We start from the raw sequence: 13680 nt of genomic DNA, 5'->3' as shown, positions 1-13680 counted from the left end.
TTGCTCAGCTTTGGTTATTTCTACACAATTTTTAAATAAATAACTTTTAAGTATATTCTTGTGGAGTTCTTGAATTCAAGAGGCTTTAATCTGAATCCAGTACTTTAGCTCTCACTGGCTACAGACAGAGTAATTGTCTGTGAAACTCACCTTGAAGGTGTCCTATTTTGCAAAGGTGTCTTTCTTGACTTTAGTTCTAGGAGGGCCTGAGACTGTTTCCTTTGGTCTCTGGCTGTCTGGATAGTAGAAGGGGACTGATGGCAGAACTGCCCTGAGGCATTTGGTTTTTAAGTTTTTTAATAAGATGACCAAGATCAGCTGTCCTATGGAAAAAAAGCTGTTTTGGAGGCTGGACTCTATAGCATTATGCTCTGCTGAAATTCTTCCCCTCCTCTTATGCCCCCCCCCCAAAAAAAAATCTCCTGGTTTTTCTCAACCTGGAGCTGGCAGCCCTAGTATAGATAAACAAAGAGACCCACAGTAAAGGAGGCAGTTGAGACACCTCTAGGAGTCCTTTTGAGTCAGTGCTAGATTAAACCCTGTGGAGTCCCCTAGGGAGATGAAACCTCACAAATTATCTCAGAGTTTGAGTGCCCACCTCACTGCCCACTGCCCCTGCTGCAGGCACCTTCTTAAAAAGCCCCTTTTACTAAACTGCAGGGCAGAGGCAGAGAGAGGCAAACTTGGTGACAATGCCAGCAGCAGCCGCACCAGGCAAGTTGGGCAAAGAACAGCTCAGTTGCTGGCTGCTTGTACAGGCTGGGAGGGCTGCAAGCAGGGGGGAAACAGTGGGGAAGCCAGCCTGGGGCCTCTAAAGACATGGGGACCCATAGGCCAGTGCTTACTTGGCCTAATTGTTAATATGGCTGTGCTTTGAGTCAGCACTTGTGATACAGTCTTGCCTTCTGGCTCAGACCCTGAACCCTCCACCCCAGAAACTACTGCTGCACCAGAGATCTCCCCTTCAAACTACCTCAGCCTGCATCACAATAGTTATAGCCAGGGCTTTTTTTGGTAGAAAAAGCCAGCAGGAATTCATTTGCATATTAGGCCACACCCCTGATGTCACCATTGCTTAACTCAGGACTTTTTGTAGAAAAAGCCCTGCAGAATCTCATTTGCATATTAGGCCACACCTCCTGACACCAAACAAGCCGGAACTGCGTTCCTGTGCATTCCTGCTCAAAAAAAGCCCTGGTTATAGCTGTAACTGGGTGCGGCAATTTTTAAGTACTAGTAGCTTGCTCCTGGAAGGGAGAGACCTGTACCTCCGCCTCTTTGCAAAACTATTTAAGCCTTCAGTTCACCTTACGTCTTAAGTGGAATAACATCCATGCTATTGATTTAAGCTGCTTGCTGAGACTCCCGGACCACAACTGTGAGCAGGGCAGTAATCACTTTTTGAGTATGATTGGGCACTTTTGGAAGATAGTTGTTGTCAACAGCCAAGCATAATTTCTTTGGACCCAATACTAATTTTAATACAGTCCTACCTCCAGATCTCAATTCCATTCAGTACATACAACCTCAAGCCATCAAAAAATAATAACACCCCACACCATTTCTGAAATGTCATAATTATGGTAATTGGCTAGCAGCTCGGGTTGGGTTCCTGTAGACTCCCATCTCCAACTACTACCATGCTTGGGGCCTGATGGAAAAGGATAAATTATCTCTCAAGCTACCTTTGGTTTTATTTTAAAATTTACTTTTATCAACTGTCATTTCTGAGGAACCCGTTCCAAAGCTAATACTACATTAAAGAGCAAAAAATGCAGGTTAAGGTTTCAAAGAATATCAAATTTACATCCTGAAAAGTTTCAGTTGCTATTATTTACATACATGTCATAGTTTCTCAGTCATCCTTCTGGAAAATAATATTTACAACTGAAGTGATCCCCCCCCCCCCACCATATGCCAGCTGATATTACAGAACTTGAGTTTCATATCGGGGGTAGCAGGACTTTCATGCATTTTTGGCTTGCGATTAATTGTGGGCTGCCTGACACAAGAGTCCATTCCAGTTTCCTTTCTGCTTTGGGCATCATATTTGTTTTAGCTTTTGTTGCTTCAAAAGACAAAGAGAAGAATCTGGTACTACTGAACCACAGTGTTTAACTTTTAAAACTGATGACGAGGCAAGGCAATGACAGCAAGACTGGCCACAAGACAGCAAAAGGCAACTTGCTCTTGTTATGCTGAACTGCTCGTGTCTGCGTGGGCACCCATCTCTAAGGAGAAAATCTGCTAATATCCTTCTAGGGGAGACATGACTTCATCCTAAAGCATGAGCTCTCTCTCTGAAATAAAAACAGCAACACTGCTGCCTCCGACAAGGAAGGGCCTCCTTAGTGAGCGTCCAACTGCAAAGAATGTAGCTCCCACAAATGATAAGAATGTCTAGGATGATGTTTGGGGGGGCGGGCAGTGTTCTTATAACATCAACAGCAAACTACGTGAAGAGGAAAGAAAGTAGTGTTAAATAGTCAAAAAGGAAAATCCATTTACATTCTAGTATATTATCTCTCTTTAAATTATATTTCAGTTGCTGTAAAAAGTATAGCGTTTATCTGATGGTTTCCCAAAGCTCTGCAGAACACATTTTCTCTCTGGTTTGATGCCAAAGACTTTCCCTTTTAGCCCTCATTAAGGGTCTAATGTCACCAGGACAGAAGCCCCTATGGAAAATTATGAAAACTGAGGGCTGAAGATCCTTAACTTATGAGGGTAGCCATTACAATGTCTCCTACATAGCAACAGTATAGATAAGGCTGCACAACCCCTTGGCCTGTGACCCAGCCTGGATCATCATCTGCCCTGTGCAGTTCTTAGCTCAATGACTTCCACAGTTCCCAGCATAGTAGCAACTATTCCTCATGACAGTATCCTTATAGGCTCAACAGAGGGGTTTTACCATGTGAAAATGCCTGAAAGACCTTTTTTGCTTGTGCAAAAGGCAACAGTAGTTTCTAAATGTCACTCCTGTGATAGATTTTCAGGTGCTGCTGTTAGTTCGTGAGTGGCTGATGGGTGACAGGAACATCCTGCAAATGGCAAAAATTAAATCTAGCTGGTAGTGGGGAAACATATACACACTCCATTTATGAGCACCCAAAACACAAGGGAACAGTAAGTGGCAATCCAGGAGATGCTAAAATAAGTAGGGAATGCTTAGCTTCCTGTAATGAAAATAGCATTCCTGGTATTCCTGTATAATCCAAAATCATTCCACTTCCAACGCATTAACCCAAGGAATGCAAGGAAGAACACATCCAAGCAAGATTCTTCTTCCTATAGAGACCTAGTACCAAGAAGGAGTGTCAGATTTAATGGGAAAGGTTACTTGTATCTTCAATAGCTACATAGCAGGAAAAGTTTCAGTTTGTCCAGCTTCTCACATGCTATCAGAACTAAAAAAACAGTAATGACCCCTTCTGTGTTACAATGGCATAGATGCTCTGTCACAGATCATACCCAGTGGTAGCCTGGATTAGAGTGAATCCCTAGAAAAGGCAAAATAGTGGGCCATGACCAGGAAAAATATAGTGAAGATGTTTTAACAGGAATAACAAGCTAAGTTTATATGGTCACCATTTGTTTAAATTCAATTTTGGGGAGGGGGCAGTGAGGCAAACAAATGTAATGCCATTTAGAATGCTATATTGAAATGCATTTCTCTGGTCTGGCAACAGAGGAGACATAACACTGCACTACAAATCACACCACCTCAAAGAAAAGGATAGTATTAGTTACCTCCATGCCTGATAGGACATGGATGGAGCATGACAAGAGGATCTCAGTTAAATACTTTTTTTTTTTTTACATATTTGTTTCACTGCTTTTCCTCCTGGAATACAATCCAAACAAATGGTGACCATATAAACTTAGCTAGTTATTCGTCTTTGCATCTGCTAAAACATCTTTATTATGTTGTAAGCTGGTTATGACCTTTAAAGCCCTTTATGGTCTGGGACCTGCCTACCTTAGGGACCGTCTCTCCCCACATGTCCCCCAGAGAGTGCTGAGGTTGGGGTCTCAGAACCTCCTTACAATCCCTGGGCCAAAGGAGGCCCGTCTGAAAGCGACCAGGGACAGGGCCTTCTCGATTGCAGCTCCCTGTTGGTGGAATCAGCTCCCGGAGGAGGTGAGGGCCCTGCGGAACCTTGAACAGTTCCGCAGGGCCTGTAAAACAACCCTCTTCCGGTTGGCATATAATTAACTGTGAGCAGAATGCCTGAATATTAAATCTTAAACATCAGATTACTGAATATTGGAAATTTGAAGGACTGATTTAAGGAATAGTAGCATAGTGTATATCGATGTGAGTTTTATGTATTTTTAGGTTTTTATGTATTTTATTGTATAATTTTAATCGTATTTAAATCGACCTCTGTTAGCTTTTATTGTTGTAAGCCGCCCTGAGCCCACCTCGGTGGGGTAGGGCGGGATATAAATCGAATAAAGTAAAGTAAGTAAGTAAAGCTAATTTGCTGTTCAAAAAAAGGTAAAGGTAGTTCCCTGTGCAAGCACCAGTCATTTCTGACTCTGGGGTGACGTTGCTTTCACAACGTTTTCACGACAGACTTTTTTATGGGGTGGTTTGCCATTGCCTTCCCTAGTCATCTACACTTTCCACCCAGCAAGCTGGGCACTCATTTTACCAACCTTGGAAGGATGGAAGGCTGAGTCAACCTGAGCCGGCTACCTGAAACCAGCTTCTGCTGGGATCGAACTCAGGTCGTGAGCAGAGAGTTCAGACTTCAGTACTGCAGCTTAACCACCCTGCACCACAGAGCTCTTAATTTGCTGTTCAACATCTACCTATATGTATGGACTGATAACTTCCATTTCAGCATATCTGGGGAAGCATGTGTGCACATGGAAGCTCATACCTTGAATAAAACTTTGTTGGTCTTAAAGGTACTAATGGACTCAAACTTTGTTAAATAGTATTGTAGTTAATGTATAAATGGAAATGCAGTTGTGGACTGAAAAGGCTGCTGACTGAAAGCAGGGCTGCTGGCTACTGACTGAAAGCAGGGACTTAGAGAGGGGGTAATGGCCAAAGGAGGGCAGAGGCTAGCCTGGAGGAGTCACTCATATCTGCAGTTTCCACCCTCTGACATGGAAGGAGAACTGAAAGTTCATTCAGAGATTGCAAGTCTGCAACAACTACACCAGCAGCTCTCAAGTACTTGGCTAGGATATAAGGTCAGGATAAATAAACTGACCGAAGGCACATGTATGGGGAACAAGAAGCAGAATCACTTAGGAATAAAGTTTAAAGGGTGTGTGTGAAATGGGGATTTTGGAAAAATACTAGTCTATTGGGGGAGGGGGGACCCACATTCAGTGAAACAAGGGAAGAACAGTAGGCATATAGAGAATGCATATATGCAATAGAGAATGCTTTCTATGTTATTATTGATGCATGCTGTTTCCATTCACTTGTCACTGGATATTCTATGATTTAGTGTGCTCATTTTCCCCATACACAGTTATTTCCTGCATACATTCTTCTCTGCTACTACATATTCTGTTATGTAAGTACCATAGTTACCTTCAGGCTGCCAATATTTCCTGTATAGATTTGAAGCCAGAAATTCTTGCCACAGCAGGCACTCTTACTCAGGGCCAAGGCTTAATTTAGACAATCAAAGTGGTCCAGTGGTTAAAGGCTTTGACTGGGATCTGGGGAACCCCAGTTCAAAGCCTCTCTCTGCCACTGACCTTGGGTGAGTCATTCTCTCTCAGCCTTGTCTGCCTCACAGGGCTGTGTTATGAGGATAAGAATACAGGAGGGAAGAACAATATTCTTATCCTCATAACATTCAGTGTCTATTAGGGAGAAAAGGTGAGGTATAAATAAATACATTTCTGTCAAGATCTGTTTTCAGCACCAGTGCTCAATAATGGTACATATAACATAATTCAAAAGAAAAAAATTACTTTTAGGCATATATATTTTCCATATTTTAGGCATATATACTTTTCTTGCCTCAAAGTAAACTACAGCTGGGAATAATAGGAAGTATTGTCATGACAGAGGCCTAACTACGAGAGGTTGGGACAGAGACATCATTTGGAACCAGTTGCTAGCTGCCGCCTGTGGCAACAGTAAAAACCATGTATGGTGGGGCATGCCAGCTCAACCATGTTTCTCAACAGTCCTTTCAGCAAGCTGCAGTCCCATTTTAAAACCTAGATCTGTCACCTGGCAAATTATGTCTGTCCAGCCATTCATTGAACCAATCATGTGAAATGAATATGATATCAAGGGGCTAATCCCAGTTGAGTTGGGATATGTAGTAACAGCATTTAATTGTGGGAATGCATAAGCAAATTTAATTCTATTTGGACTTAAATGACCTAGGCATGGGGATGATTCTCCTTACTGTGCTGATTGCTACTGAGAGCACAAAGCCATTCACAGCAGCAAAGGCGTTCTGCATGAAGACTACCTCCATGCTTTGTCACCCGTACCACCAGCAGGCTTCTTGGTTCTTTTCTTTTTTTTCATTATCTACTGGTTTTCTTTAAAGGCAGAAAGCTTGCTCTGGGGAAGTGTGTGGGATGGGTGGAGGCCAGAGGATGAAATGGAGAGCAAGGGAGAAACAGTCTGGATGTGGCCATGGATGGGAGGGCGAAGTGTGGAGATCTGTACCTTCCCTTCCACTTTCCAAAACCTATGATGGGTGGGTATGATCTTTCGGGGGAAAGTTTGGGGGAAATTGCAGCAGAGCCACGGATAAACTGATGTGATGGGATGGGGGCATTTGGAGTAAAGGCTCCATGTGGAAGCAACCTTAAGCAGGACTGTAGGTTTAATTTCCACTAAAGTTATTAAATTAGCATTTGTTTGTTTATTTTTGTTAATTTCTAGTCCGCCCTGTCTTGTGAGTAGGCTGAGAATGGATTACAACAAATCTAAACAATAACAATGAGCAATACAAATTAGAAATACATTTATACAGTTAAAACAATAAAATTACTCCATTTCAGGTGGAAGTAACTACTCCATTTCAGGTGGAAGCATAGCACCCTTCAAAAGACATTATTATCAGGAAATAATGCTGTGGTGAATGAATCTCTGCTCTTAGCTTACATGTGTTTGGTGTACATAGGGCTTCTACATTTCTGGCTTTTTGTCTTCACTATGTACTTCACTGTATACTATACTTATTTCCCACCCTCACTCCCCTGAACCTTGGTTTGTGTACATATCTGCCAGCTGAGGATAATAGTCTAGGTATCTGAGGAAGTCCCAGAAATAAATTTATTTTGTCTTTAATGTGCAACAAACTCTTTTTAAAAAAGAAATATGAACAGTCTGCAACAATGATAGATAAATGGTATTTTCCTTATTAGAATAGACCCAAAATGAAGGTTACGATTCTGGCACCTCAGTATGCAGCTATGAAAACATTGGGGCCTTAGCACCACAGTCAGCTTGACTCTAAAATGGTCACTGCTGCTGTTTGTATTTGTTTACACGCCCAAGGATCCTGACTCACTACAGATGGCAGGTGGATCAATTCTGTAGAGGTCAAACAGTTTGGTTTCTATGGTACTGGATTTCCTGCTGGCCTGGCTCCTGTGTACTGTATATTTAACACAAACCAATCAGGAATTGCAACGCATCCAGCAGGGCCCTATACCTGCACCAAAGCTCACATCTGAGCTGTTAGCACAGCTGCCTGCCTGTTGCCAAGGGGATGGATTCAGCAAATGGAAAAGATGAGCAGAGGGCTGGCTTGGACAACAAGAGGGCAGAAAAGGCTTGTTTGTGGGCAGAGACGGGACTCCACACAACAGTCAGCTCAATGGAAAGTGCAGGACTGTAATTACCAATGACTGTAAAGTCAAAAAATACTGCTGGACCAGAAAAATCCCCCCCACAAATAAGCCGGATATGAAAAGCAGAGAATGCCAGACATCCAGCCAGCACTTCCAACCAGCCAGATGAGAATTGGCAAGGCTAACCTGAGTAGCAACAACTGACAGTTAATGTTTGAGTCCCGCATGCCTGGTTCTTGTCTCATCTTACAACACCTTCCTCCCCTTGTCTGATCTATAAGGAATGCCTTATTTCCGACGCCAGCTGATAGATAAAAATAGATACAACTGCTTACATGAAACAAACAGTGGGTAGTTCATGCTAATAGTGAATAAGCCATTTCCTGAGTCTAGTAATATACACTGACTTCGAAGGAAACAATATCCTGAAAGTTTTTCATAGTTCATCTCAAAACACTGTGTAAACTTGCAAGCAAATCAGGAAATAATGTGCCAGCTGCAAATGGCACTGTTGGCAAAAAACCCTCTATTGGCTTGCAAATTCAGCATATACCGATCTCTCTGAAGATGAGACAAATAAACACAATCTGAGAGTATGTGGCTTCAGATTGTGCAGTGAGCCCTTGCTCCATTGATCAAATGAGAAGTCAGAACAACCACATGATAAATTCTTAAGTGTTAGAGATATCATTACAACCACTTACAGAAACAGGAGACTCATTTCCTTGCTGAAGGATGCCTACTTTTTAATATAAAAGGGACAGAACTAGGAACCTATTTGTTGCATGACCCCCCTTTCCCTTTCATTCCAAAAGGTAGCCACAACTGAGTACACATCTCAACCTGGTTCTTGATTTCATTTCTGGGTTTGTTCTGGGAAATTCAGACAAAACAACTGGTTATATCCTCAAAAAGAAAGGGAAGGTATTTGCACCTGGAGATCATGTGATCAGTTGTGCTGCAGCACATCATCTGTCCACACACCATGCCCAACAGGGCATCCTTGGACTGATCCTCAATGCAGACTTCTGGCTGTGCAGAGCTGGAGGAAATCTGTATGGCTGCCAATGTAAACAGGCTGGAAGAAGGATATTTAATGAAACTGAACAGATTTACATTTCCTTGTCACATTGATTATCTGATTCCTTTTCCTCCACCAAGCTCCTGAGCAGCTGCCCCAGCAAAATGAACAAATAAAAACTATACAAGACTGCAAAACTGCAGCAGTCAGCTTTTCTGGACCAAAGGATGTAATACAGAACTCCTGTGGATGCCCTTTTGAAGTCATTTGAGAAAGTACTGATCCCAGGATGTTTTCTCTGAATGCAAGCTGGTGGAGGAAAACAAAATCTGAACAGGGACGTGTGCTGTAGCCAACTGAACTTTCATTCTCCTTGCAGGGTCAACCAGTGAGCCACTGTTTCTCTCCCCATGAGACTTGCTGCAGACCCAGGAATGTCCCACTGAGCTTGACAGATTTGGCAGCATTTCAACTCTTGTTCAAAATTACATGGATAATAAGTATAAGTGCTTTTTCTGTTAAAAAAAATGCCCAACAGGAGCTCATTTGCATATTAGGCCACACTGTCTGGCTTGGGAGCATGCAGCTGCCGCATGGTGGATCAGGCTAGCCGGAACCCTGGCTAGCCCAGGCGGAGTTCTGCTCCTCTGGGTTCTGGCAGAAAAAAAGCCCTGAGTATACAGCAGTGATTCTGTAAAAATTTCATTCATTCTGTTTTCACATTTTCTTGTTAGCATAAACATACAAATTCATGAAGAACTCTGCTGGATAAGACCAAAGGTCTGTCTAGTTCAGCATCCTGTCTTCCATATTAGCCAACAAGATGCTTTTTGCAAGCTTGTAAGCAGGGCATGAAGGCTATCTCAAATTATGGCCCCCACCAGCTTTTGTAGGAAAAGCTCAGCAGGAACTCATTTGCATATTAGGCCACACCCCTGACATCACCATTGCTTTGCACAGAACTTTTTTTGTAGAAAAAGCCCAGCAGGAACTCATTTGCATAGTAGGTCACACCCCCTGACACTAAGTCAGCTGGAACTGCGTTCCTGCTCAAAAAAAGCCCTGGCCCCCACTCTCAACAACTGACATCCAGTGCTTTGGAGACTGAAGGTTTTCTTTAGCTATTGTGGCAAACTTCCATATTACTCTGTAATCCACCTTAAGCCTTAGTGAGAAAGATATGCTATACATAAAGTAACTAAATAAATAGACTTATCCTCCTCAAATTTGTATCCTTATCTTTAAAAGCCAGCAGCACATTTTGGGGCAGCAATCCTGTAAGTAAAATCTCATAAATAAAATTCCAATTTGGAACATGGGAACATTAAGAAACAGGTTTAATGACCAGTACACTATACTCACTCTACTTCAAGGCAAATTGACAGTTTCTGACTAGTTACTCTTGAATTATATGTCTAGGGGTTTTGAAATATTATACTACACATCCAAGATTGAACTACAGGATAGTAAAGCTGCATTAACATTGCTTTTCATGAAGAAAAGGCCTAACTTCTTGTGATGGAAGTTTTTTGTTGAATGTCCACTACTTAATTGAATGTATTTGAATAACTGAGCCCTGCCAGGATATTTAAATGGACCCTTGACAATAGAACCTTGTAATACAATTTTGCAGGGAGGAAAGTATGATATTTTCTGTTCTGAAGTTTTCACTTGAGTGTTCCTTTTAATAGAAAAGCAAAATATAAATCTTACAAATACATTTTCTGCCCTATTATTATATTTAAATTCTGTGAGTGCTTAGAAAGTTCCGCAGATGCATAAATTGTAAAAGGAAGCCTAGTACTATAGACACATTCTGAAGAAAGTACTGTATAGAATTTGAATTTTATAATCATACACTCCAGGATTAGTTCCAGTGTCACACTGCAGACTACCAATACATCACTGAGCTTCTGTCTGCAACTAAAGGTGCAACTGTCTACTGTTAAAGCATGAGTACATTTTACAAGGGTATGGGTTGGTTCTCATTGGGATTGGCAGAGTTAAAGGCAGTTTTGATATGAACCCAAGCCCCGCATGTTTTGTGGGCTGGGGAGTCGTAGAGCACCTGCTGTTTGCCAGGGAGATACCTTTCTAGCTACACAGTGATTTCAGAGTGCCTGTATCTGGTCCTTCTTTGAGTTAGTTGGGATAAAGCAATATATTTATAAGGTCAAGCTGCAAAACAAAACTCTAACCAATTGTACACATTAAATGTCCCAATGGACATGCGACAGAGAGACCTGTCAGTGTATCTAAAGTGATCATTTGAATTAAATCATTTTGGCTCAGATTCTCAGAGCAGTTGTAACTGGATATGTGGTTCTTTTCGTATGAACATCAGGCTCATCTCATCAGGCTCATGACGTGACAGACAAATTAGGAAACAGGACCAGAATATTAAGGTCTGTAGACCAAAAGCATGGCCTCTGTACATGAAGAATGATGGGAACCCTGAGTGTGGGGAATGATGGAGACTTTGAAGATGTTTGACTGTATGCAGAACCCTCAGTGTATTTGTACAAGAAACACAACACCCCCTCATGTATATTCCAGCATGATAGATTGCTTCCAGAAAAATAATATTTGTACTAGGAACTATTTACTAAAGAATAATCTAATTTTGCCCTATGAACCAAAATCAGATGAAGGAAAACTAGCCTGAAGGGATGCTACAGAGGTGCCAATTACTCTGCAGTCTGAGTAATGTACTTCCCTGGTTCTAACAGCTGAGCCTTCTGGAAATCTTGCCCTTTGTGTCCCATCAAACAGACTGGGCTCTGAGCCAATTCCTCACTCTACAAGAGACACTTAGAGCTATCTGGAGAGCAGTCAGCCCTTCAGAGGAATAACAGAATCTCTGGGATACAATCTCTCACTCTTGGCACTTAGTTCAGTCCCCCTTTCCCAAGTAATTCTCTGACTGTCAGCCTGCCTAGAGTTCAGTGGCTGATGTTGTCCTTGCAGGTAAGCTAGTTTGGACCTTGTCTCCTTCGCATTTGGCAATGGATAAAAGATGTAACAAGCATGATGATCAAATTCTGTCACAATTCCCAATATCCAAAAGAAAAAGAAAAAATAACAGGAATCTAATGCCTCTTTGGCACAACTTCATGAATTGTTATCAAGCTTTCTGGAAATTGGGCATGTAAGGAATAAGTTTGACAGATGTTCCGGTGTCAGACACTGTATTTGACACCTGTCAAACTTATTTCTAACATGCCCCCCATTTCTCTGACAAAATTTCCAGGAAAGTTTAAAAAGATTTCAAGTTCTTTGGGTGTGAGGTAGCACTGCAGACTTTTGGTGTTTGGGATGTTTATTTCATTTATGAACAGTTTAACGAAGCACAAGGGGTTAAGAAAAGGCACTCCTGCAAGGCAGCAGATCCTCCATGCCTTATGAGGTGCAGAAGGCAAAGAAGAAAGGGTGCACTTAGATGGCTTTGCTCTGTCGAGGACAACTTGATAGTGAGGAAGTCAGACAGATACAGTGCACAATCAGGTTGGACATGAAGTTCACCCAGATAAAGACCACACAAGTTCAAGGCGCTTCATCCTCCAACAGCTCTTATCTCACTCTTTCCTCAGGCCCAAACTGGTAGGAGATCTGTGATTTGATCACTCCTGTTTTTAACTAAAAAGTCAAAGCTGTTGCTAAGGGCCCAGTTCAGGTTTGGATTGCAATGTCGTGGGAAGGGCACTTCCCCCTCCTCTTCCACCGTTTTTAAAAATTTAAATAATTGCCGTGATTTGTCCTGTGATGGAAAACAGTCAAGTACCCAACACTCTGTAAGAAAGCACTTGTAACAAAATATTCCTGAGCACCAGTTGCATTCCTTGGATGCCTCCTCTTTGCTTGCTATCAGCTGTGCTCCTCCTCAGCTTTAGGCAAGAGCTTTTTCACTTGTGAGGCCATTTTTAGGGAATGGCTTGCCTGAGGAGGTGTGAAGGACACTATCACCTCTGATTTTCCATAGTCCATGTACTTCTGAGACCCTTTTTTGAGGCTGATGAAGTACTTGATTTTGCAGTGGGTGGACGGCTGCAATGCAGTATATCTGCAGTATATATTTTGCAGTGGGTGGACGGCTGCAATGCAGTATATCTTTAGGTTGTTTTTGAGGTATTATAATATTGATAGAATTTTATGTTTTTGATCATATTGTAATTGTACAGTGCCTTTAGGAAAAGGTTGGGTATAATGTTTTTTAAGCGGAGTCTATCTCTAGCACCTCCATGCACAAAGAAGAGCATTCTTGTATTTCATAATGTAATCCATTAAGAGGATCAATCCATCCAGATTTCCATTAAGTCAGCTTGCAGTATATTTAAGGCTTTTGTGCAGTTGTACCCAGAGTAGTCAAACATCAGTGTTCAGTGTATATCTAAAGTATATTGGCAGAGGCAAGAAAAATGGGAGACAGAAACTGAATATATGTTGCAACATCACAGAATTAAATGAACAATAAGCAACATATGTGCTTTATGCAGTTGCTGAAGTGAGAAGGCATTTATGTCAGGAAGTTATAATGGATGTAAGAACAAATGTTGCAAAATGAGACTTTCAAAACACCCATCTACAAATTGGGGTGAGATTAAATATCAAAGAACACAATACAGACTAGTTTTCCCCCAAATAGTTTTATAAAGAATTTAGGTGGGTGAAGTGGTTGATTTTGCATGCACTCTTGGAAATGACTTTGCATGCACTCTTGAGTATACTGGATGGAGTTTTGTTAAATTTATACATGTAAGTAAAAACAGGCAAATAATTCTCAATAAACTGGATTAGGCTAGTCATAGAACCACACATGGAAGTTACACCTCTCTATCTATTATACCTTATCCCATTTTTCCTCC

At 41.7% G+C, this 13680-nt stretch overlaps 1 protein-coding gene across 1 annotated transcript in view; it reads right to left on the bottom strand.

Moving 5' to 3' along the window:
- Positions 1-13680, bottom strand: part of TSPAN2 (tetraspanin 2) — a 75182-nt gene that overhangs the window by 25452 nt on the left and 36050 nt on the right. The gene's annotated exons all lie outside the window — the stretch shown is intronic.

This window comes from Heteronotia binoei, chromosome 2 (assembly GCF_032191835.1).
Source record: "Heteronotia binoei isolate CCM8104 ecotype False Entrance Well chromosome 2, APGP_CSIRO_Hbin_v1, whole genome shotgun sequence".
Lineage (NCBI taxonomy): Eukaryota > Metazoa > Chordata > Lepidosauria > Squamata > Gekkonidae > Heteronotia > Heteronotia binoei.
This window is presented reverse-complemented; position numbering and strand designations above follow the sequence as displayed.